Raw genomic sequence first — 22,197 nt, forward strand, 5'->3', positions numbered from 1 at the left:
AAGGACTGGAGATGAAGAAGGGTGTGGGTGAAGGAAGAGTGTCCTTATCCCCTTATAAAGACCGCGAATATCAAGCGCCTCCCCGCTCGCCTTGAACTCGCCTATTCCCGAGAGCCATGCAAAACGACACGGTTGGGTTGCCCACACCCGTATTGATGAGAATCCCGTAATAAGGGGGCACGATCTCTGCTTTGACAAGACATGCCAATGACAACCGCGTCTCGCAACATGGAGCGGCAGACGAAAAACGGTTCAAAATTACGGCCGGACAAACGCGATGTCATATTGTAAAAGCTGTCAGTGGATTAGACTCGTCCAATAATATATGTTCTCTCTGCGGTTATATATGGTGTGTGTGACAGGTCCGGATACAGTCATCGCATCCGAAGACTATCTTGAAGTTCGGAAAGAAGGGAACCCGCCTTGCAATGCCGAAGATGAATCTGCGCACCGGACTCCTCGTCATTGAAGCCAGGTTCAGGGGCTACTGATGAGGGAGTCATGGACTAAGGGGTCCTTGGGCATCCGGCCTGTTATCTATGGGTCGAACTGATGGGATGTGAAGACATGAAGGTCGAAGACTGCACCGTGTCTGGATTGGACTCTACTTGGCGTGGAAGGCAAGCTTGGCGGCCGAAGATTCCTTCTTATGTAACCGACTCCATGTAAACCCTAGATCCCCTCGGTGTCTATATAAACCAAAGGGGATAGTCCGGAAAGGACAACACATATATTCATTACCATACCCATATAGGCTAGACTTCTAGGGTTTAGCCATTACGATCTCGTGGTAGATCCACTCTTGTAACACTCATATTCATTAATATCAATCAAGCAGGACGTAGGGTTTTACCTCCATAGAGAGGGCCCGAACCTGGGTAAACATTGTGTCCCCCGTCTCCTGTTAACATCGATCCTAGATGCACAGTTCGGGACCCCCTACCCGAGATCCGCCGGTTTTGACACCGACAGACGCCTCAGAGGCAAGGCGAGGTGGCCGCGGCGACTTGACGGGGCTGCGGCCACGCGGTAGAGGTGGCACTGAGGCCCGCCCGTGGAGACGGTGTAGGCGAGGAGGAGGCGACCCGGTGACACGGAGATCGATCCGGTTTACTGAGGCGACTGTGACTTGGAGGCCAGGCACGACTACCACTCGAATGCGCGGGGGGGGGGGGGGCAAGGCGCGTCCCATGTTGGCCGAAGAGTCCGGGTCGTGGGCTAATCCATGTTTGTTTCTCCGAGTTGTGGTTGGTTTGACTTTTCCTTCCGTGCTGATGGATCATCGTTTTAGTACTATCTCCTCATGCTGATGGATCAATGGGTGGATCACCTTTTTCCATTACATCTAGAACTAGTAGTGCTAGTCAGTTGGTAGCTTTTCACATGAAGGGATTATCACCAGTGGATGAGTTGATGACATCTGGACTCAAAACAACGTAACAGTACATGGGCAGCAAAACTTTGATTGTCTCGGCTACTTGGCAACTTCAGGGCTCGGATTGGTGATTCAGTCGTTAAGATCATGACGATGGTTGTAGCCCAGCACGTCGTAACAATACTTTTCTTGAATTCCTCTTCATCTAATCAGTAGCGAGCTTCTCGATCCCTGAAAGAGAGATCCCTTCAAGAACTCAACATCACCGTGCGCAAGCCCCACGGTGGGCGCCAACTGTTGTGGAATTGTCACAGCATGTGTCCTAGTGTGAGGACTTAGTCGTGAGGCCAACGCATCTATGTGGTAGCTTGAGAGGGGTTGAGCGGAATCGAGAGACGCAACACAAGACAAGGGTTTAGACAACTTCGGGCCGTGGGAAACATCATCCGGTAACAACCCTACATGATGTTTGTGGCTAGGTCTCATTATCATCACGAGGGAGTCACTGTAAACCGGCTCTCCTAGTTATGTCTAACCTTAAGATTATCCCTCTCCCCTCTTGGGGTGCCCTACCCCTTCTTATATAATTTGAAGGGGTGGGTTACATGTAGAGTCCATCTCGGACTAAGATTTAAAATATTCTGACTTCTCTTCATGGGCTTCTTAACATCTTGGGCTTCTTAACGTCTCGGGCTTATTAACCCCAGGTGACTTTGTCTGCTGGGTTATGACTGTCTGCCGGTTTACCATCTGACTTAACATCTGCCGAGTTATGAGCTGACTTAACATCTACGGGTTATGAACTAACTTAACATCTGCCGGTTATGATCTGACTTAACATCTGCCAGGTTATGATCTGACTTAACATCTGTCGGGTTATGATCTGACTTAACATCTGCCTTAACCATCTGTCTTAACTGTCTGACGGTTTACCATCTGCCGGTTTACCAAGTCCCCGTCGGGTTATTACTCCGGCCGGGTCATACCACGGGGTATATCCCCGACACGTCCCTCAATGTGCAACGAAGAATCACTCCAAAGTTCCTATCTAGTGGAGATCATAAGACAGAATTGTTTGTAGGGTACGAAACCACCTCAAAGCTATTCTTTCCGATCAATCTATCCTAGAGTTCATACTAAAATAACATGAAGCTATTCTTTCCGATCGATCTAACCAAGAGTTCGTACTAAAATAACACCAAAGCAAAGTCAGATTCATAATACTCAATCCAACACAAAGAACTTCAAAGAGTGCCCCAAGATTTCTACCGGAGAAAAAAAGACAAGAACGTGCATCAACCCCTATGCATAGATTACCCCAATGTCGCCTCGGGAATCGGCAAGTTGAGTGCCAAAACATATATCAAGTGAATCAATACGATACCCCATTGTCACCACGAGTATTCAATTGCAATACATATATCAAGTGTTCTCAAATCCATAAAAGTATTCAATCCGATAACAACGAAATCTCAAAGGAAAAAACTCAATTCATCACAACAAGATAGAGAGGGGAAAACACCATATGATCCGACTATATTAACAAAGCCCGCGATACATCAAGATCGTGACATCTCAAGAACACAAGAGAGAGAGAGATTAAACTGATAATCCCCAAGTGCAGGGAATCATCGTAGCAATTCCCAATGGTGGAAGTGATAAGTATGGAGTGTCGAACCCACAAGGAGCTAAAGGTAAGATCAATATTCTCTCCAGCCCTATCTGCCACTGATACGACTCCACGTACACCGAACATTTACTTCCAACTAGAAACGAGAAATAAAACTACGTTGTGGGTATGAAGAGGATAACTTTGCATGGTATCGAAGAGCTAAAATATGAAAGTAGGTGTTGTTATCATAAAGTTAGAATATATTATTAAATATTATAAATAGCGAGTGTGGAATAATGATGGGTCGGTGTGCGGAATTGTCCTAGGCAATTGTTAACAAGACCGATAGTCCTCATTGCAATTTCATATGAGGGAGAGGCATAAGCTAACATACTTTCTCTTCTTGGATCATATGTACCTATGATTGGAACTCTAGCAAGCATCCGCAACTACTAAAGATCATTAAGGTAAAACCCAACCATAGCATTAAAGCATTAAGTCCCCTTTATCCCATACGCAACAACTCCCTTACTCGGGTTTATGCTTCTGTCACTCAAGCAACCCACTATAAGTGAATCATGAATGTATTGCAACACCCTACAGCGGGAATCCCTCACGCTTGCGCGACACAGAGGGCATAATAGGACAGCACCCAAATAAAACATACAACTCGTACCAATCTAGATCATCAATCAACCCAAAGACAAAGGATATCTACTCAAAACATCATAGGATGGCAACACATCATTGGATCATAATATGTGGCATAAAGCACCATGTTCAAGTAGGGATTACAGCGGGGTGCGGGAGAGTGGACGGCGTAAAAGAGATGAGGATGGTGATGATGATGGTAATGTTGATGAAGACGATCACCACGGAGATGATTCCCCTCCCGATGGTACTCCGGCGCCACCGAGAGAGGGGAGGAGAGGTTCCCCCCCTTGTGATTCCTCCTCCATGGCCTCCCCCTGGATGGAGAGAGGTTCCCCCTCTGGTCCTTGGCCTTCATGGTGATGATGGCCCCTCCGGGATCCTCCTCCATAGCCTCCGGTGATGATGGCCCCCTCCGACAGGGTGCCAGAGAGGACCTAGATTGATTTCTCGTGGCTACAGAGGCTTGCGGCGGCGGAACTTCCGGTCTAGGTTGATTTCTGGAGGTTTGGGTATTTATAGGAGAGGTTGGCGTCAAGAACAAGTCAGGGGGCCCCATGGGTAGTCCATGAGGCACAGGGGCGCGCCCATGGGGGTGGGCCTGCCCCGCACCCTCGTGGGGCCCACGGGACTCCCCTCCGGTAGATTTTTGTTCCAGTATTTTTTATTTTTTCCAGAAAAATTCTCCGTTGATTTTCATCGCATTCCGAGAACTTTTATTTCTGCACAAAAACAACAGCACGGTAGTTCTGCTGAAAACAGCGTCAGTCCGGGTTAGTTCTAATCAAATCATACCAAAATCATATAAAACTATTGTAAACATGGCATGAATACTTCATAAATTATAGATACATTGGAGCCGTATCATAAACACATAGCTACTGGTACAAACCCTCGGCCCTGAGGGTGGACTACTCCCTCCTCATTGTGGTGGCCGCCGGGATCATGAAAATGGCCACCGGAGATGATTCCCCCCTCCGGCAGGGTTCCAAAATGGGGTCTACATTGGTTTTTGGTGGCTACAGAGCCCTGTTGAGGGAGTCCTGGACTAAGGGGTCCTCGGGCGTCCGGCTTGTTATCCATGGGCCGGACTGATGGGCTGTGAAGACATGAAGATCGAAGAATACACCGTGTCTGGATTGGACTCTGCTTGGCGACCAAAGATTCCTTCTTATGTAACCGACTCCATGTAAACCCTAGATCCCCTCGGTGTCTATATAAACTGAAGGGGATAGTTCGGAAAGGACAACACATATATACTCATTACCATATTCATAGGCTAGGCTTCTAGGGTTTTAGCCATTACGATCTCGTGGTAGATCAACTCTTGTAACACCCATATTCATCAATATCAATCAAGCAGGACGTAGGGTATTACCTCCATAGAGAGGGCCCAAACCTGGGTAAACATTGTGTCCCTGTCTCCTGTTACCATCGATCCTAGACGCACAGTTCGGGACCCCCTACCCGAGAGCCGCCGGTTTGGACACCGACATTGGTGCTTTCATTGAGAGTTCCACTGTGCCGTCGACGAAAGGCTCGATGGCTCGCCTTTGTCATCAAAGATGATATTACCGCGGGGGTAGTTTTGGCCTCGGGCCAAACCGTCCGACTGGGCGACTTTACTACGATCGCCCGTTCGGCCGCGGGTCCGACGATGACCTCTCGGGCCATCAAAAATCTCCTTCCCATCAACTCCGAGCACTCCAAGAAGATGGATCTGGTTGAGTTTTCGTCCTTAAACAAGCTCCTAGATCGCATCGCTGCTTTGGGAATAGCCACAGATTAGATCGGGCCTAAAACCGAACAGGGAGAAACCGTAACCCCACCGATCACCTACTAGATCGCGGCAGTCCTGGAGCAGGACAACAAGTCTTCTTCTATATTGAAGACAGACTATGTTCGGGTTGCCGTTCATGAAGAGCCGGATACTCACCCGCGAAAGGACTCAACTAGCCCTCCGAACATAGCATCGGACGGCGGTTCCAAACAATCAGAGGATATTCCGGAACCCGGACTGTCTAGTCCGGAAGGTCGTCGGAGTCCGGACAACCGGTTAGGTCGGGGTTCGGATTTAATTCCACCCACCCACCCACCTGGATATAGAGGCTCTCATGAGCATAAAACAACAATCTTAGGAGAAGGTCCACCACTTTTGGGCCAGATTCCTCCTTGTCAAGGACAAGGTAAAGGATTGCCGTGACGAGGACGCAATATCAGCATTCTGCAAAAACTGTGCGGAAGAAGGAATCCTCAACGCCATCAATCGCCACAACATACTAAAATTTGCTGACTTAGCAACCATCGTACAAAAATACTGCACGATGGAAAGCGCCTGGGAAACTCGGGCAGCTCGTTGGGAACCACCAGCCCCAACCCAACTTCCCCTACAGGCGAAAAGGGCGTACCCTCGTGGCACGCCCAATCCAACAGTCAAAAAACACAAAGCCACTATAAGGCAAGGCACTGTTCTACAAGGGTGGCTCGATGGCCCATGCAAAATACATACAACAACAGATACCGTGGCAACCCACAACCTTAGAGCATGTTGGATACTATGATAGGTAGCCAAGAGCGGCGAGGACATCCTTATCAAGGATGCCCCAGAACAACACCCCCCAGAAGAAGACGACCCAAGAGTATTGACAGTCTTCGAGACATTCGCTTCAAGTAACAAGCGCAAAAGGGCACTTCACGAGCTCAACGAAGTCTGCCAAATTGCTGCAATAAACCCATGGGACGACACGGCTATAACATTCAACGCCGGTGACGAACCAAAGCACAGAACAGCACGAGCACCAGCCGCGTTAGTCCTCAGCCCCATCGTGGATGGGTTTCGACTCACCAAGGTCCTCATGGACAGCGGCAGCAGACTAAATCTCATTTATGAGGACACACTCCATAAAATGGAAATAGACAGGAGCCGCATCAAACAAAGTAACACAACCTTCTGGGGAATTATTCCTAGTCGGGAGGCGCGGTGCGCGGGCAAAATCACACTTGACGGGGTATTCGGATCACCGGAGAACTATCGGTCCGAAGAAATAACCTTCCAAGTGGCCCCTTTCAGCAGCAGATATCACGCCCTGTTGGGGTGGGATGCTTTTACACGCTTCCAAGCTATACCTCACTACGGATATATGGAGCTCAAAATGCCCGGACCAAACGGTATAATCACTCTCGTCAGTGATCCGGACATAGCACTCCGCGCCAAAAACAAAATCGCATCCTTAGCCCTGCAGGCGCTATCCGAAGCCTTCGTGGCCGAAGAATTAACCGCACTACGCTCCACAGTGGACAGGGACGACGTGTGTTGGGGAACGTTGCAGAAAACAAAAAATTTTCCTACTCGTTTCACCAAGATCCATCTAGGAGTTCATCAAGCAACGAGTGATTAGATGCATCTACGTACCTTGTAGATCGCGAGCGGAAGTGTTCAAAGAATGGGGATGATGTAGTCGAACACGACGTGATCCAAATCACCGAAGATCTTAGCACCGAACGGACGATGCCTCCGCGTTCAACACACGTACGGGACGGGAGACGTCTCCTCCTTTCTTGATCCAGCAAGGGGGAAGGAGAGGTTGATGAAGATCCAACAGCACGACGGCGTGGTGGTGGATGCAGGGCGTCACAGTAGCAGGGCTTCGCCTATACTACGAGAGAGAGACGTAACGGGGAGAGAGGGAGCACCAAAGGCTGAGGTATGAAATCCCTCCTCTCCTCAACTATATATAGGAGGACCAAGGGGGGGTGGTGCGCCAGCCCAGGAGATCTAATCTCCTTGGTGCGGCGGCCAGGGGAGGTTTCCCTCCCCCCCAAGGCACTCAGGGGTGCCTTCCACCACTTGGACTCCTCCCCATGGAAACCCTAGGTGCATGGGCCAAGTAAGGGCTGGTGCCCTTGGCCCATGCAGGCCAAGGCGCACCACCTACAGCCCATGTGGCCCCCCGGGACAGGTGGCCCCACCCGGTGGGCCCCCGGGACCCCTCCGGTGGTCCCGGTACAATACCGATAACCCCGAAACTTATCCCGATGGCCGAAACAACACTTCCTATATATAATTCTTTACCTCCGGACCATTCCGGAACTCCTCGTGACGTCCGGGATCTTATCCGGGACTCTGAACAACATTCGGGTTACCGCATATACATATCTTCATAACCCTAGCGTCACCGAACCTTAAGTGTGTAGACCCTACGGGTTCGGGAGACAAGCAGACATGACCGAGACGACTCTCCGGTCAATAACCAACAGCGGGATCTGGATACCCATGATGGCTCCCACATGCTCCACGATGATCTCATCGGATGAACCACGATGTCGAGGATTAATCAACCCCGTATACAATTCCCTTTGTCAATCGGTATGATACTTGCCCGAGACTCGATCGTCGGTATCCCAATACCTTGTTCAATCTCGTTACCGGCAAGTCACTTTACTCGTACCGTAATGCATGATCCCGTGATCAACCACTTGGTCACCTTGAGCTCATAATGATGATGCATTACCGAGTGGGCCCAGTGATACCTCTCCGTTATATGGAGTGACAAATCCCAGTCTCGATCCGCGTCAACCCAACAGACACTTTCGGAGATACCCGTAGTGCACCTTTATAGTCACCCAGTTACGTTGTGACGTTTGATACACCCAAAGCACTCCTACGGTATCCTGGAGTTACACGATCTCATGGTCAAAGGAAAAGATACTTGACACTGGAAAAGCTCTAGCAAACGAACTACACGATCTTTGTACTATGCTTAGGATTGGGTCTTGTCCATCACATCATTCTCCTAATGATGTGATCCCGTTATCAATGACATCCAATGTCCATAGCCAGGAAATCATGACTATCTGTTGATCAACGAGCTAGTCAACTAGAGGCTTACTAGGGACATATTATGGTCTATGTATTCACACGTGTATTACGATTTCCGGATAATACAGTTATAGCATGAATAAAGACAATTATCATGAACAAAGAAATATAATAATAATGCTTTTATTATTGCCTCTAGGGCATATTTCCAACAACGTGATCCTCAACAAACGCCACAAATCCACCTCGTTCAAACCAGCAGAAGAAATAGTAAAATTCCAGGTCCACCCAACGGACCCCAAGAAGACAACATCCATCGGAGCTCAAGTAAACCCAGCAGTTGACGCCGCACTACGAGAATTCCTACGTGAAAACTGGGACATATTTGCCTCGCACCCTTCGGACATGCCAGGGATCCCACGCAAGCTGGCCGAACATAGGCTCAATATATTAAAGGGGTTTAAACCGGTTAAGCAAACACTGCGGCGCTTTTCCGAACCCAAGCGACAAGCCATGGGGGAGGAGCTGGCCAAACTCATCGAGGCCGGATTCATTAGAGAAATCAAACATCCAGACTGGCTGGCAAACCTGGTGATGGTACCAAAGAAGGACAAATCCTGGCGCCTGTGCGTCGATTTCAAAGAGCTCAATAAAGCCTGCCCTAAGGATCCCTTCCCCCTCCCCCGCATTGATCAAATCATTGACGCCACCACAGGACACGACTCACTGTGTTTCCTTGATGCATACTCCGGATACCATCAAATCAAAATGAAGGAATCCGATCAAGCAGCAACAACATTCATTACCCCATACGGGCCATTCTGCTTCAATACCATGCCCTTTGGGCTCAAGAATGCCGGTGCCACATATCAACGCATGATTGAAACATGCCTGGAGAAACAGATTGGCAAAACAGTAGAAGCTTACGTTGATGACGTCGTCATCAAAACCAGGCACGTGGAAACACTAATAGATGACTTACGTCTTACCTTCGACAACCTCAGGGCGTATGACATCAAGCTTAACCCGGAAAAGTGTGTCTTCGGCGTCCCCGCTGGAAAAATGCCGGGCTTCATCGTTTCCAATAGGGGAATCGAAGCAAACCCAGCCAAAATTCGAGCTTTGTCACAATTGGCTAAGCCAACAGACCTTAAACAAGTTCAAAAACTTGCAGGTTGCGTGGCAACTCTAAGCCGCTTTATCTCCAGATTAGGAGAAAAGGCACTGCCACTCTAACGCCTTCTATGGCGAACCGACCACTTTGAATGAACGGACGCGGCAACAGCCGGACTGGAAGAAATAAAACCCCTTCTTGCGAGCAATCCAATCCTGGCCGCACCAAACACCGGCGAACCGATGTTATTATACATATCGGCAACACATCAGGTGGTGAGTGCCGTACTCGTCGTTGAACGAGAATAGGACGGACATAAATTCCCGCTTTAGAAGCCAGTATACTACATGTCTACTGTCCTTACACCATGCAAATCCCGGTACCCTCATTATCAAAGAATAGCATACGCGGTCTTCATGGCATCCCGAAAGCTCCGTCACTACTTCCAGGAGTGTTCGATCATGGTGGCCTCCGAAGTACCACTCAACAACATTATAAACAACTGCGATGCTACGGGCCGGATTGCTCTTGCCATTTAACATTACATACAAACCACGTCGAGCTATCAAATCCCATGTTTTGGCCGACTTCATCGCTGAATGGACAGAGGCTGAACTCCCTAAAGAGTACGACACATACTCCAATTGGGTCATGCACTTTGATGGCTCCAAAATGCTAGCAGGGTTAGGAGCGAGTGTCGTTTTAACATCCCCCACCGGAGACATCGTCCAGTATGTTCTCCAAATACTATACACAGACTCCAACAACGCAGCCGAATGCAAGGCCTTATTGCATGGTCTCCGGATGGTTGTCTCCATGGGCATACAATGCCTAGAAGTGCGCGGGGACTCAAACCTTGCAATATCTCAAATAAATGGAGATTTTGATGCTAAAGATCCAAAGATGGCAGCGTATCATAACGCAGTCGTAAAAATGTCGGCCCGGTTCGAAGGACTCGAGTTCCATCATGTGGCTCGGGAAAGTAATCAAGCGGCGGACGTTCTTGCTCGTCTTGGCGCCAAGCACGACCCCGTCCCACCTAATATCTTCCTAGAAAGGCTCTTTAAGCCATCCGTGGTGTGGCAGGGGGGGAAAGGCAATACTAGTCCGGACCGAAACATAACCCCAGATCCCGGAAACACCCAAATAACATTGTCGGCGCATCTCATCATGGCAGTCATTGCCCCATGGACCGAACCCTTCCTGGCCTACCTTAATAGGAAGGAGCTTCCTGAGGACCAGAATGAGGCTCACTGCATTGTCCGGCGCTCGAAGGCCTACAAGGTTCATGATGGAGAGCTCTACAAGAAAAGTGTCACCGAAGTCCTTCAACGATGTATATCCGAGGAAGAGGGGCGGCAGCTCTTGGCTGAAATTCATGCCAGACTCGGCCGTCACCACGCCGCAGCTCGGGCCCTTGTTAGCAAGGCCTTTCGTACAGGGTTTTGTTGGCTGACGGCCCGAGCGGATGCATAGGACCTTGTCCAACGTTGCGTCGGATGCCAACTCTTTGCCAATCAAAGCCATATGCCCCCCACTGCCCTACAAACAATTCCCATCACTTGGCCTTTCGCGGTCTGGGGACTCGACATGGTTGGACCCCTTAAAGGGGGAAGCCATAGGAAAAAATATCTGCTAGTTATGGTGGACAAATTCACTAAGTGGATAGAGGCTAAACCGGTCAAAATGGCTGAGTCTGGCCTGGTGATAGACTTCATATCCGATGTTGTGCACCGTTATGGTGTCCCACACAGCATCGTCACTGACAACGGCTCCAATTTCACAGTCGACAAGGTAAAAACCTGGTGTACTACTCTGGGTATTAAACTCGATTATGCCTCCGTCTACCACCCACAAAACAATGGTCAGGTAGAACGCACCAACGGTCTTATTATGAGCGGCATCAAGCCCAGACTAGTGCGGTCTTTGAAAGAATCAGACAAACACTGGGTTGAGGAGCTCGACTCCGTACTCTGGGGGCTGCGGACCACACCCAACCATACTACCTGGTACACACCTTTCTTCATGGTGTATGGTGCAGAGGCCGTATTGCCCTGTGATATTATTCATGACTCACCTAGAGTGCGTATGTACGAAGAGAGAGAAGCCGAACTCGATCGGCAGGACAGCCTAGATGCCCTGGAGGAGGAACGCGATGTCGCAGAAGCTCGTTCAACAATTTACCAATAGCAAGCTCGAAGATATCAAAGCAGAGAAGTACGGGCCAAGACTTACAATGTCGGCGAACTCGTTCTACGCCTCCTATAGAAGAAAAAGGACAAACTCAAGCCCAAATGGGAGGGTCCCTTCATAATTGACGAAGTTCTCACCGGAGGAGCGTACCTTCTTCGCGATGCATCAGACAATCGCCTCGAGCCGAACCCTTAGAACGCGGCCACGCTTCGGAGATTCTATGCCTAGCGCTAAACTCATTGTTCGTCTCCTCCTCCCCTATAGTTTCCATTATTTTTCTCTCTCTTTTACGATTACTTTCTTTTTCTCGCTTTTAAGCTTTAAGTACGGCTAGACGTACACCATTGGCACATAAATCTTTAAACATGTACGCCACCTGTACCTGGGGGCTTCTCGGACAGAAGTTCTTGTCATTCCTTGAGCATCAAGCTCCTCACATATGAGTTTATCCATATATACCTTTTCTTTGCCACTATATGCATCGATATGACTTAAGTTTTGTCCAAGCTGGGTTGCCTGGCTCCAGTGCTTATGCCATACGTTCCCGTTAGTTCGGCTAGGGCATAAAGGGAGCACCTCTGCGATTGTTACTGCCGGGTCATCCGGATGTGTACCTCAGACTAGGTGAAGCCGAAAGCTAGCGTTCTTAAGGGAATATTCGGTCGGTGAATTAAAGATGTTTTCTAAACTCACTCCATTATGCACCCCCAGAAGTTATACAAACTGTGGTGCTCGCATCACAATTCAGACATGTACATCAAGTGCATGCACACCCAGGGAAAGGAACCCTTAATGGAACTATTCTCTCTAGAAGATGTTCCTTACGATATCAATGTAATATAACATAGCTAGCCGGATACAACTTTCTGTTCAAGCAACTATGACCCCTACGCCTAGTTTTCCAATCATACCCCGGCCTATTCGGCCGCGATGGTATTCAGAGACACTCCGCACCTTAGAGTCCGGAGGTTGAAGTGAAAAGTTCTGCCATGACAAATGATATACAATTCAGCTAGATGAGGGAAGTACACAGTCACTTGGACTCGAACACCTCTTCCTCTACACCTTCCAACAGGCATTCTAACTTACAATCATGCTGAGAATATTTGGCAGCTACCGCTACTTGGTCATATACTATACTAACGGGAATTTCTTCCCTATTTGTCCCTACCGGCCCGACCTGAGCCATGTGGTTAGGATCCAGCATGGTATAGCGCGTCTTCACCATGGCCCAGGCCTCTCGCGCACCCTCTCGGCAGGCATATATCTTCCACAGCCGGATACGCCACTGCGCTCCCTTGAATAGCTCCACTAGCTTCTCCATGCTTCCTGGAGGGGAGTCGGATGGCCATAAAGCCTTGGCTACACTCCGCATAGCCTGCCGAGCCTGCTCGTGCAACTGCAACAACTCCTGCAGAAGATCATTTGATGATCCAGAAACTTCCTCTTCGGGGCGGTTCGTTAACACACCTGCCATCACAGCTATATCAGCTAACGCTACCTCCAAATTGTTGTAAGGTAAAAGCGGTCACATACTGAATATGCCGCCTCGGAGCTTCATCTTCTCCTTCACAGAGTCGGCTAGCTGCGCTCGCACATCTTTCAGTTCTTCGCCCAAGTTGATGTTCAAATCCTGAAGTTTCTTTTTCTCTTCAACGACCTTCGTCAATACACGCTCGCCCGCTGCTAGCAGCATTTTGGCTCCGTGTTCTTCGCTTCGAGCGGCATCAAGCTGCTCTTGTACTTGGTCTAAATGACCCAACACAAAGATTAGAACCAAGATTCACACTATCAGTGTAGCCTTATGAATCTTTGATGGAGGAAAATATTACCTGGAGATGCCTTGTATTTGTCCAGTTCAGCGTTAGCAGCAAGCAGCTGGCGCTGACACTTTTCTAGTTCCTGAGCCAGCTGGGTATTCTTCTCCGTAAGAACCTGGTTGTACATTGATCCTTAAATTAGTTGATTCAACTCCTTTAAGTCTCGGGGGCTACTGGCATATGGTTGTCATAGTCAGACAAAGCGAATTTACCTGCACATCTTTCAGATGTTGCTTTGTGGCCCTGCTAATCCCATCTCGAGCAGCCCGGATGTATGCATCGGCTGCGTTAAAGGCATTAAACGACTCTTCCGAAAAGCCAGGATCTCATAAAATGGCCTGGAGGTGCCGATGATTCATAGCACTCTCCACTTCCGAGTTGGTGATGGATACATCATCTGAGTCCTCGGCTGGAGGACAATCTGGCATCGCCCTTGTATCAGCCCCCGTCTTCACGGCGGGATTTGAATCCTGACTATGGGAAGTATGGCCGCTCAGACCACCGGATATAGTCCGGCGCGCCTTCCTCCTGGCAAATGAAAATAGAAAGGTCACGGTTGGACATGGCTGCTCAGGGGCAGGTTGGCGAATTCATACCTCCTCGATGAAGGCGCGGCCGCGTCTTCATTTGCTTTCCTCTTGAAAGGATTGTCTGGCGCGGGAGCCGGTCTCTTCGAAGCTGCCAAACGTCTCCCCTGTGAAGCACGATACGGTGCGATAGGTGAGACGGAGTAAGAGCACTATTTTAGAGAAGATGATTTCTTAATTATTTACATGAGAAGCAGGAAGAAGGCCAGGATAGTCTGCGGTGATGGCCACGTCTGTGCCATCGTAGCTTGTCTGGTAGAACACTCCCTCCTCAAGCACCACAAATATATCCGGATCCTCTTCGAACCCGGGATCTAGCTCCCGGTTGTGGTCCTCCGGCTGTGGGGCGGGACTATAAAATCCCTTGGTGACCTATCACCAGTGCCGTCATAAGCAAAATGAGCTAGAAGTTTATCAAAGGCAATTCGGAGATGGAAGAAGTAAAAACGGAGGGGTCGGGCCTTACCCAGCCGGGAGGGTTATACATAGAGTACCCGCCACCAAATTTGATGCGGAGGAATTCCTTTCCCTCCCCTTTGAACAGTTCGACTAATATCTTAGCCAAAGCGGCAGGGGTATCCGGACCTTTCTGGCCACATCGAGAAGCATCGTCCTCCCCATTGTAGTGCCACATGGCAAGCCCTCTATATTGGAGCAGCTGAACCCCTCGCGCTATGGAAATTGCCATAACCTCGATTACTGTGAGTCCGGAATGAGTGAGCTCTCTTATCTTGCTCATCAGCTGATGAACCTCCGCACCGCCTTCCTCTTCAAGACTCCGGGGACGCCAACTATGGAGTTTCTTCAGCGGGACGCGAGTAAATTCAGGAAGACCCTTTCAAATCGGGTCAGGAAGCGCAACGTCCTCCATATAAAACCATTCGGAGGGCCATTCATCAGGTGCCTTCCTTGGTGTGCTGGATGGATATCCGGTATCGGCGGCACGCCACACTTTGGCTCCGCCCACTTCAAATATTGACCCTTCGTGATTGCGCAGGACGAGACAAAATAGCTTCCTCCACAACTCAAAGTGAGCTTTGACGCCCAGGAAAAGTTCGCATAAAGCGACGTAACCCGCAATGTGCAGAATAGAGGCCGGCGTAAAGTTGTGCAGCTGGAGGCCGTAATATTCCAGAAGCCCTCGGAGGAACGGATGGATTGGAAATCCAACGCCTCTTAGGAGGTAGGGGACAAAACACACTCGCTCCCCCCGCACGGATTGGGGAAGTCCTCTTCCTGAGTCCCCTCATTGAAGGAAGCTAGCCCCGATCGAACAGGGACTAGATCTGCATGGGGAAGGAACCCCTGCGTTTGCAACTTCGTCAAACGGCTATGAGACACGGAACACCTCTCCCACTCGCCTTTCTCTGGGCCGGGATGAGCGGAGGATCTAGGAGCACTAGTCATGCCGGAATGGTTTATCCTAAGCAGTCTCTGGGGATTTCTTCTGTGTAGCGCTGAATGGATCTTGGATCCAATCTCTTTAAGTAGGTGCTCTTCTTTGCATGATGGGGTGTTATTCATGAAGATACCCTGACTTTCCACATTCGCTCGACACGTGGAGGACAAAGATTATTCAACGCACAGAAGCTAAGGAGGCAACATTGGATCAATGGCCAAATACATTACTTGAGATCATCAAAGGGAGAACCCGCCTTGCAATGCCGAAGACAATATGTGTGTTGAGCACCTCGCTATTGAAGACTGGTTCGGGGGCTACTGAGGGAGTCCTGGACTAAGGGGTCCTCGGGCGTCCGGCCTGTTATCCATGGGCCGGACTGATGGGCTGTGAAGACATGAAGATCGAAGAATACACCATGTCCGGATTGGACTCTGCTTGGCGTGGAAGGCAAGCTTGGCGACCGAAGATTCCTTCTTATGTAACCGACTCCATGTAAACCCTATATCCCCTCAGTGTCTATATAAACCGAAGTGGATAGTCCAGAAAGGACAACACATATATACTCATTACCATATTCATAGGCTAGGCTTCTAGGGTTTTAGCCATTAAGATCTCGTGGTAGATCAACTCTTGTAACACCCATATTCATCAATATCAAGCAAGCAGGACATTGGGTATTACCTCCATAGAGAGGGCCCAAACCTGGGTAAACATTGTGTCCCCTGTCTCCTGTTACCATCGATCCTAGACGCACAGTTCGGGACCCCCTACCCGAGATCCACCGATTTTGACACCGACACCTGCGGCGGCGGAACTTCTGATCTAGGGTTATTTCTAATGGTTTCTCTATTTATAGGATTTTTGGCGTCGGTTTCACGCGAAGATGGGCCTCGAGGTGAGCACAACCCACCGGGGCAAGCCAGGCCCACCAAGCGTGCCCTGGTGGGTTGTGCCCTCCTCGTAGCTCTTATGGACCTACCACAAAGCTTCGAGGGTCTCTTTTTGTAACACCCCGGTAGTTGAGCTACAGTAATCACTCAGTAATGGTGCCATGTCATTGCAATTAGTTTGCTAAACCTCACTTTGAGCCAAATCGAGTTCAAATTCAAAATTTAAAATAAAGTCAAATAAATTGTTTCTTCAATCAGTAAAACAAAAATGTTAATAATATTGCAAATAATCACTGATTCATTGTCACGTTGAAGCCAGCGTTATTTGACTCACCGGTTAATCTCTAGTAATTTGTGAAGTGGACCAACAGCTTAATAATGGACCATTTAGATTCAAACATGATTTTAAACCTTTCGTAATAACCCCAAAATTTTTGTGGAAGTGTCCAAATTGCAATACAAATTATGAGCCAAGTTTCTTATTTTACAAAATCCATTTGGTGACCCAACTTAACACATAGCAGTAGCTTTAAAAGAAAAGAAAAAAACAAAAAGGTTTAAAGAAGTGAAAGGAAGAAAAGAAAGAGAAAGATGGGAGGCCCAAGAGGGGCTGGGACATCCAGCCCACCTCCCCTCATCTCCCACCTAGCGCTACAGGAGATGGGGAGGGCGTGGCGGCCATCCCGCGGCCATGGCCGTTCCCCCAGCCACGTGCGGGCATCCCGCGTGCCCCGGCGGTGGATAAGGCCACCCCTCACCCCACGGACAAACCCTAGATACGCATCCCCCCTCGCTCTCTCCCTCGTCTATCCCGCCCGCAACCGCAGCCGTCGTCGCCATGACCGTTCCCGTGCTCCCCGTCATCGCCGCGCTGGGTTAGCATGTCCAGGAGCACCTCCGCCTTCGCCTTCGTCGCCGGAGCCACCGGATCGAGCCCGGGAAGCTGCCCCATCGACGTCGTGTCTTCTTCATCTGCCATCGCGGCCACGAAGATCCGCTCGATTCACTCGCCCTCGACCTTCTTCGGCTTCACCGAGCTGCTCGTCAACGCTGTGAGCTTGCCGTCATTTTCCCCTTGCCCCCCTTCTCGTTCCCGTCCTTTAGTCGCTGGTTCCACCGCGTCCGACGCTCCGCCGTGGTTGCGGCCGGAGCTCTGCTCGCGTGGGCGCCCAACCCCACACACTGGTCGTGCCACGCGCGTGCGCATGCGCGCCCGCTACGCCCGGCCAGCATGCTGGCCGCGCCCGTCCGCTCTCCCCTGTGTGCAGCACTGGTAGTGCTGCTTCTCTCTGATGAAGTCTCCCACTGCCGCCGCCGCTGCTACATGTTGTTGCTGCTGCTCTCTAATGCTACTGCTTGCCGCCGGCTGCTTTCTTCTTGCTGTGTTGCCGCCGTCGCTGCTGCTCAATTGACTGCTACTGCTTTTGCTTGCTGCTCCGTGTGAGCCCCTGGCCACTCATGCATCTCTTAGCCACTCCCGTACGCCTCTTGTGCCATGGCCATGGCCACCATGTGCGTACACATGTGTGTGAGGCAGGACTATGCCTTGCCATGTGCGGCTGGCCTACTTAATTGCCTTAGGATTTAATTAGTTAGGACATAATTTTAGTGTAGTTAGCCTACTGTATCAATGGCACTAGGCCCCGCTACTATAATGACTAGATTAATAAATCTGTCCAGATAATTACTCCATGACATGCGGGACCGTTTGACCATGTTGACCAGTCAACGCTGACTGAGTCAACTGTTGATTGGATACTGTTGACTTTGATCCTGGCCCATTATCAGCCACACATTACACCCCTTGGGTACACTTCTCTGTGTACCCACAACAGTTAGTATGTATTATTTTTTTATTTAAATTAGATTCAGTAAATTAGAAAACCATTTAAAACTTTAAAAATTAATATAAAATAATCTGTAATTCGGATGAAAATACTTTGTACATGAAAGTTTCTCAGAACAACGAGATGAATCCGGATACACAGTCCGTTCGTCCGCCACGCATCTCTGGCATAGCAAACATGTAATCTTTTCCTTTCGGTTCATCTGTCCGAAAACGCGAAACACCGGGGATACTTTCCCGGATGTTTCCCCCCTTCACCGGTACCACCTCGTACCGCGTTAGGGTGCACCTAGCATCACGCTTTGTCATGTCATGCATCATCATGCATTTGTTTGCATTATATTTATTGTTTCTTTTCCCTCTTCTCTCGCTAGACACCGAAACCGACGCCGCTGCTACCCAGTACGACTACGGTGTTGACGACCCCTCTCTTTTGCCAGAGCAACCAGGCAAGCCCCCCCTTCGATCACCAGATATCGCCCACTCTTCTCTATACTGCTTGCATTAGAGTAGTGTATCTTGTTACTGCTTTTCGTTATTCCTATCCTGATACATAGCCTGTCCTTGCTACTACTGTTGTTACCATTATCTGCTATCCTACTGCTTAGTATAGGATGCTAGTGTTCCATCAGTGGCCCTACACTCTTGTCCGTCTGCCATGCTATACTACTGGGCCGTGATCACTTCGGGAGGTGATCACGGGCATATACTATATGCTTTACACAGTTACATTACCTGTGGTACTGTTCGGAGTTGGGGGCTGAAGGGGCAGATGGCTCCATCCCGGTAGAGGTGGGCCTAGGTTCCCGACGGTCCCCGACTGTTACTTTGTGGCGGAGCGACAGGGCAGGTTGAGACCACCTAGGAGAGAGGTGACCCTGACCCTGGTCGGTGTTCGCGGATACTTAACACGTTTAACAAGATTTTGGTATTTTATCTAAGTCTGGCTACTGGCCTATACGCAGTAACCATCTACGCGGGGACAGTTATGGGCACTCGACGTCGTGGTATCAGCCGAAGCCTTCGTGACGTCAGCGACTGAGTGGCCCGCGCCGGATTGGACCGTAAGCCTGCTCTTGTATTAAGGGGGCTAGTTCTGCTTCCGGCCGCGTACGCAACGTGCAGGTGTGCAATGGGCGATGGGCCCAGACCCCTGCGCCATAGGATTTAGACCGGCGTGCTGACCTCTCTGTTGTGCCTAGGTAGAGCTGCAACGTGTTGATCTTCCGAGACCGGGCATGACCCAGGAAAGTGTGTCCGGCCAAATGGGATCGAGCGTGTTGGGATATGTGGTGCACCCCTGCAGGGAAGTTAATCTATTCGAATAGCCGTGATCTTCGGTAACAGGACGACTTGGAGTTGTACCTTGACCTTATGACAACTAGAACCGGATACTTAATAAAACGCACCCTTCCAAGTGCCAGATACAACCGGTGATCGCTCTCTCATGGGGCGACGAGGGGGGGATCATCGGTTAGGATTATGCTATGCGATGCTACTTGGAGGACTTCAGTCTATTCTCTTCTACATGCTGCAAAATGGAGGCTGCCAGAAGCGTAGTCTTCGACAGGATTAGCTATCCTCCTCTTATTCTGGCATTCTGCAGTTCAGTCCACCGATATGGCCCCTTTACACATATACCCATGCATATGTAGTGTCGCTCCTTGCTTGCGAGTACTTTGGATGAGTACTCACGGTTGCTTTGCTCCCTCTTTTCCCTCTTTCTATACTCAATTGCTGCGACCAGACGTTGGAGCCCAGGAGCCAGACGCCACCGTCGACGACGACGACTACTACTCGGGAGGTGCCTACTACTACGTGCAACCCGCTGACGACGACCGGGAGTAGTTTAGGAGGATCCCAGGCAGGAGGCCTGCGCCTCTTTCGATCTGTATCCCAGTTTGTGCTAGCCTTCTTAAGGCAAACTTGTTTAACTTATGTCTGTACTCAGATATTGTTTGCTTCCGCTGACTCGTCTATGATCGACCTCTTGTATTCGAGCCCTCGAGGCCCCTGGCTTGTAATATGATGATTGTATGACTTATTTTATTTGTAGAGTTGTGTTGTGATATCTTCCCGTGAGTCCCTGATCTTGACCGTACACGTTTGCATGTATGATTGGTGTACGATTGAATCGGGGGCGTCACACTTTTGTTCCAAAAAAATCGTCAAAAAGTTTCAGCTCATTTGGAGAACTTTCATTTCTACACAAGAAACAACACCACGGTAGTTCTGCTGAAAACAGCACCAGTCTGGGTTAGTTCAATGCAAATCATACCAAAACCATATAAAATTGTTGTAAACATGGCATGAATACTTCATAAATTATAGATACGTTGGAGACGCATCGCTTACTCTCGTGCAATGGCAAGTGAATAAACACTCATCTTGAGAATAACACATCTAGCATGGAAAATATTAGCCACCCCTCACCGCTCCGCGAGCGAAACGAACACACAAAAGAGAAGTTTATTTTGAAAATTAGAGATGACACATACAAATTTTCTTAGAACGGCAAAAGAATACCACATATAGGTAGATATAGTGGACTCATGTAGCAAAACTGGGTTAAAGGTTTTTGGATGCACAAGTAGAGATCATACTTAGTGCAAAATGAAGGCTAGCAAAAGATTGAGAAGCGACCAACCAAGAAACGGATAATCTCATAAGTGAGCATTAAGCATAATTAACACCGAATAATGCACCACAAGTAGGATATAATTTCATTGCAGAATTATTGACTTTCGTGCTTTCATAGAGAATCACAAACCTTAACATCAATATTCTTACTAAAGCATAATTATTCATCAAGATGACTCACATATCACATCATCATATCCCAAAACTATTACTAAGAATCAAGTTTATTTTGTCCAATGATCTTCATAAAAGTTTTTATTATATCCTTCTTGTATATCTATCACTTTGGGACTAATTTTTATGTCCTGCTTTTGACAATCTCAAACAAATATAAGTGAAGATCATGAGCATAATGTTTCTTTCTTTCTCTCAAATTAATTTAAGTGGAGCAAGAGAGAATTTCTTGAAAATTTTACTAACTCTCAAATAAATCTAAGTGAAGCAAGAGAGCATTTCTTCAAAAATACTAAAGCACACCATGCTCAAAAAGATATAAGTGAAGCACTAGAGCAAGTCCATAGCTCATAAAAATTTAAGTGAAGCATAGAGAGCAATTCTAACAAGTCATGACATAATTTTGGCTCTCTCAAATAGGTGTGTCCAGCAAGGAATCAAGACATAAAACACACACAAAACAAGCAAAGACTCATATCATACAAGACGCTCCAAGGAAAACACATAGTATGTGACGAATAAAAATATAGCTTCGAGTAAAATACCGATGGTCGTTAGAAGAAAGAGGGGATGCCACTCGGGGGCATCCCAAAGCTTAGTTGTTTGCTCATTTTTGGATAATATCTTGGGATGTCTGGGCATCCCCAATCTTAGACTCTTCTTACTCCTTATTCCTTCATCCATCGTAAGATAACCCAAAACTTGAAAACTTCAATCACAGAAAACTCAACAAAACCTTTGTGAGATCTGTTAGTAAAAGAAAGCAAATGACTACTATAAGTATTGTACCAAACCAATTCATATTTTGTTTTTACATTATATCTACTGTATTACAACTTTTCTATGGCAAAAACTCATCAAAGAAAACCATAGAGCCATCAAAATAAGCACACAACGCAAAGAAAACAGAATCTGTCAAAAACAGAACAGTTTGTAGTAATCTGGGTGTTTCGAAAACTTCTGGAACTTCAAAAATTCTGAAAAATTAGGACGACCTGAGAAATTTGTATATTGATCCACTGCCAAAGGAATGAGTATTTGATCGCTCTCTGGTTAAAAATGAGAATTATTTCT

The 22,197-nt window shown here is 48.4% G+C and overlaps 1 long non-coding RNA gene across 1 annotated transcript; it reads left to right on the forward strand.

Moving 5' to 3' along the window:
• Window positions 1-16,918: 16,918 nt before the first annotated feature.
• On the forward strand, window positions 16,919-20,380 carry LOC147960360 (uncharacterized). The gene is made up of 3 exons (XR_015611780.1): window positions 16,919-17,515; window positions 18,684-18,758; window positions 20,057-20,380. It is a non-coding gene; the product is annotated as an uncharacterized LOC147960360 (long non-coding RNA).
• Window positions 20,381-22,197: the final 1,817 nt, after the last annotated feature.

The sequence above is a fragment of the Triticum urartu genome, chromosome 7A, assembly GCF_056163025.1.
Source record: "Triticum urartu cultivar PI428250 chromosome 7A, HENAU_Tu73, whole genome shotgun sequence".
Taxonomy (NCBI): domain Eukaryota; kingdom Viridiplantae; phylum Streptophyta; class Magnoliopsida; order Poales; family Poaceae; genus Triticum; species Triticum urartu.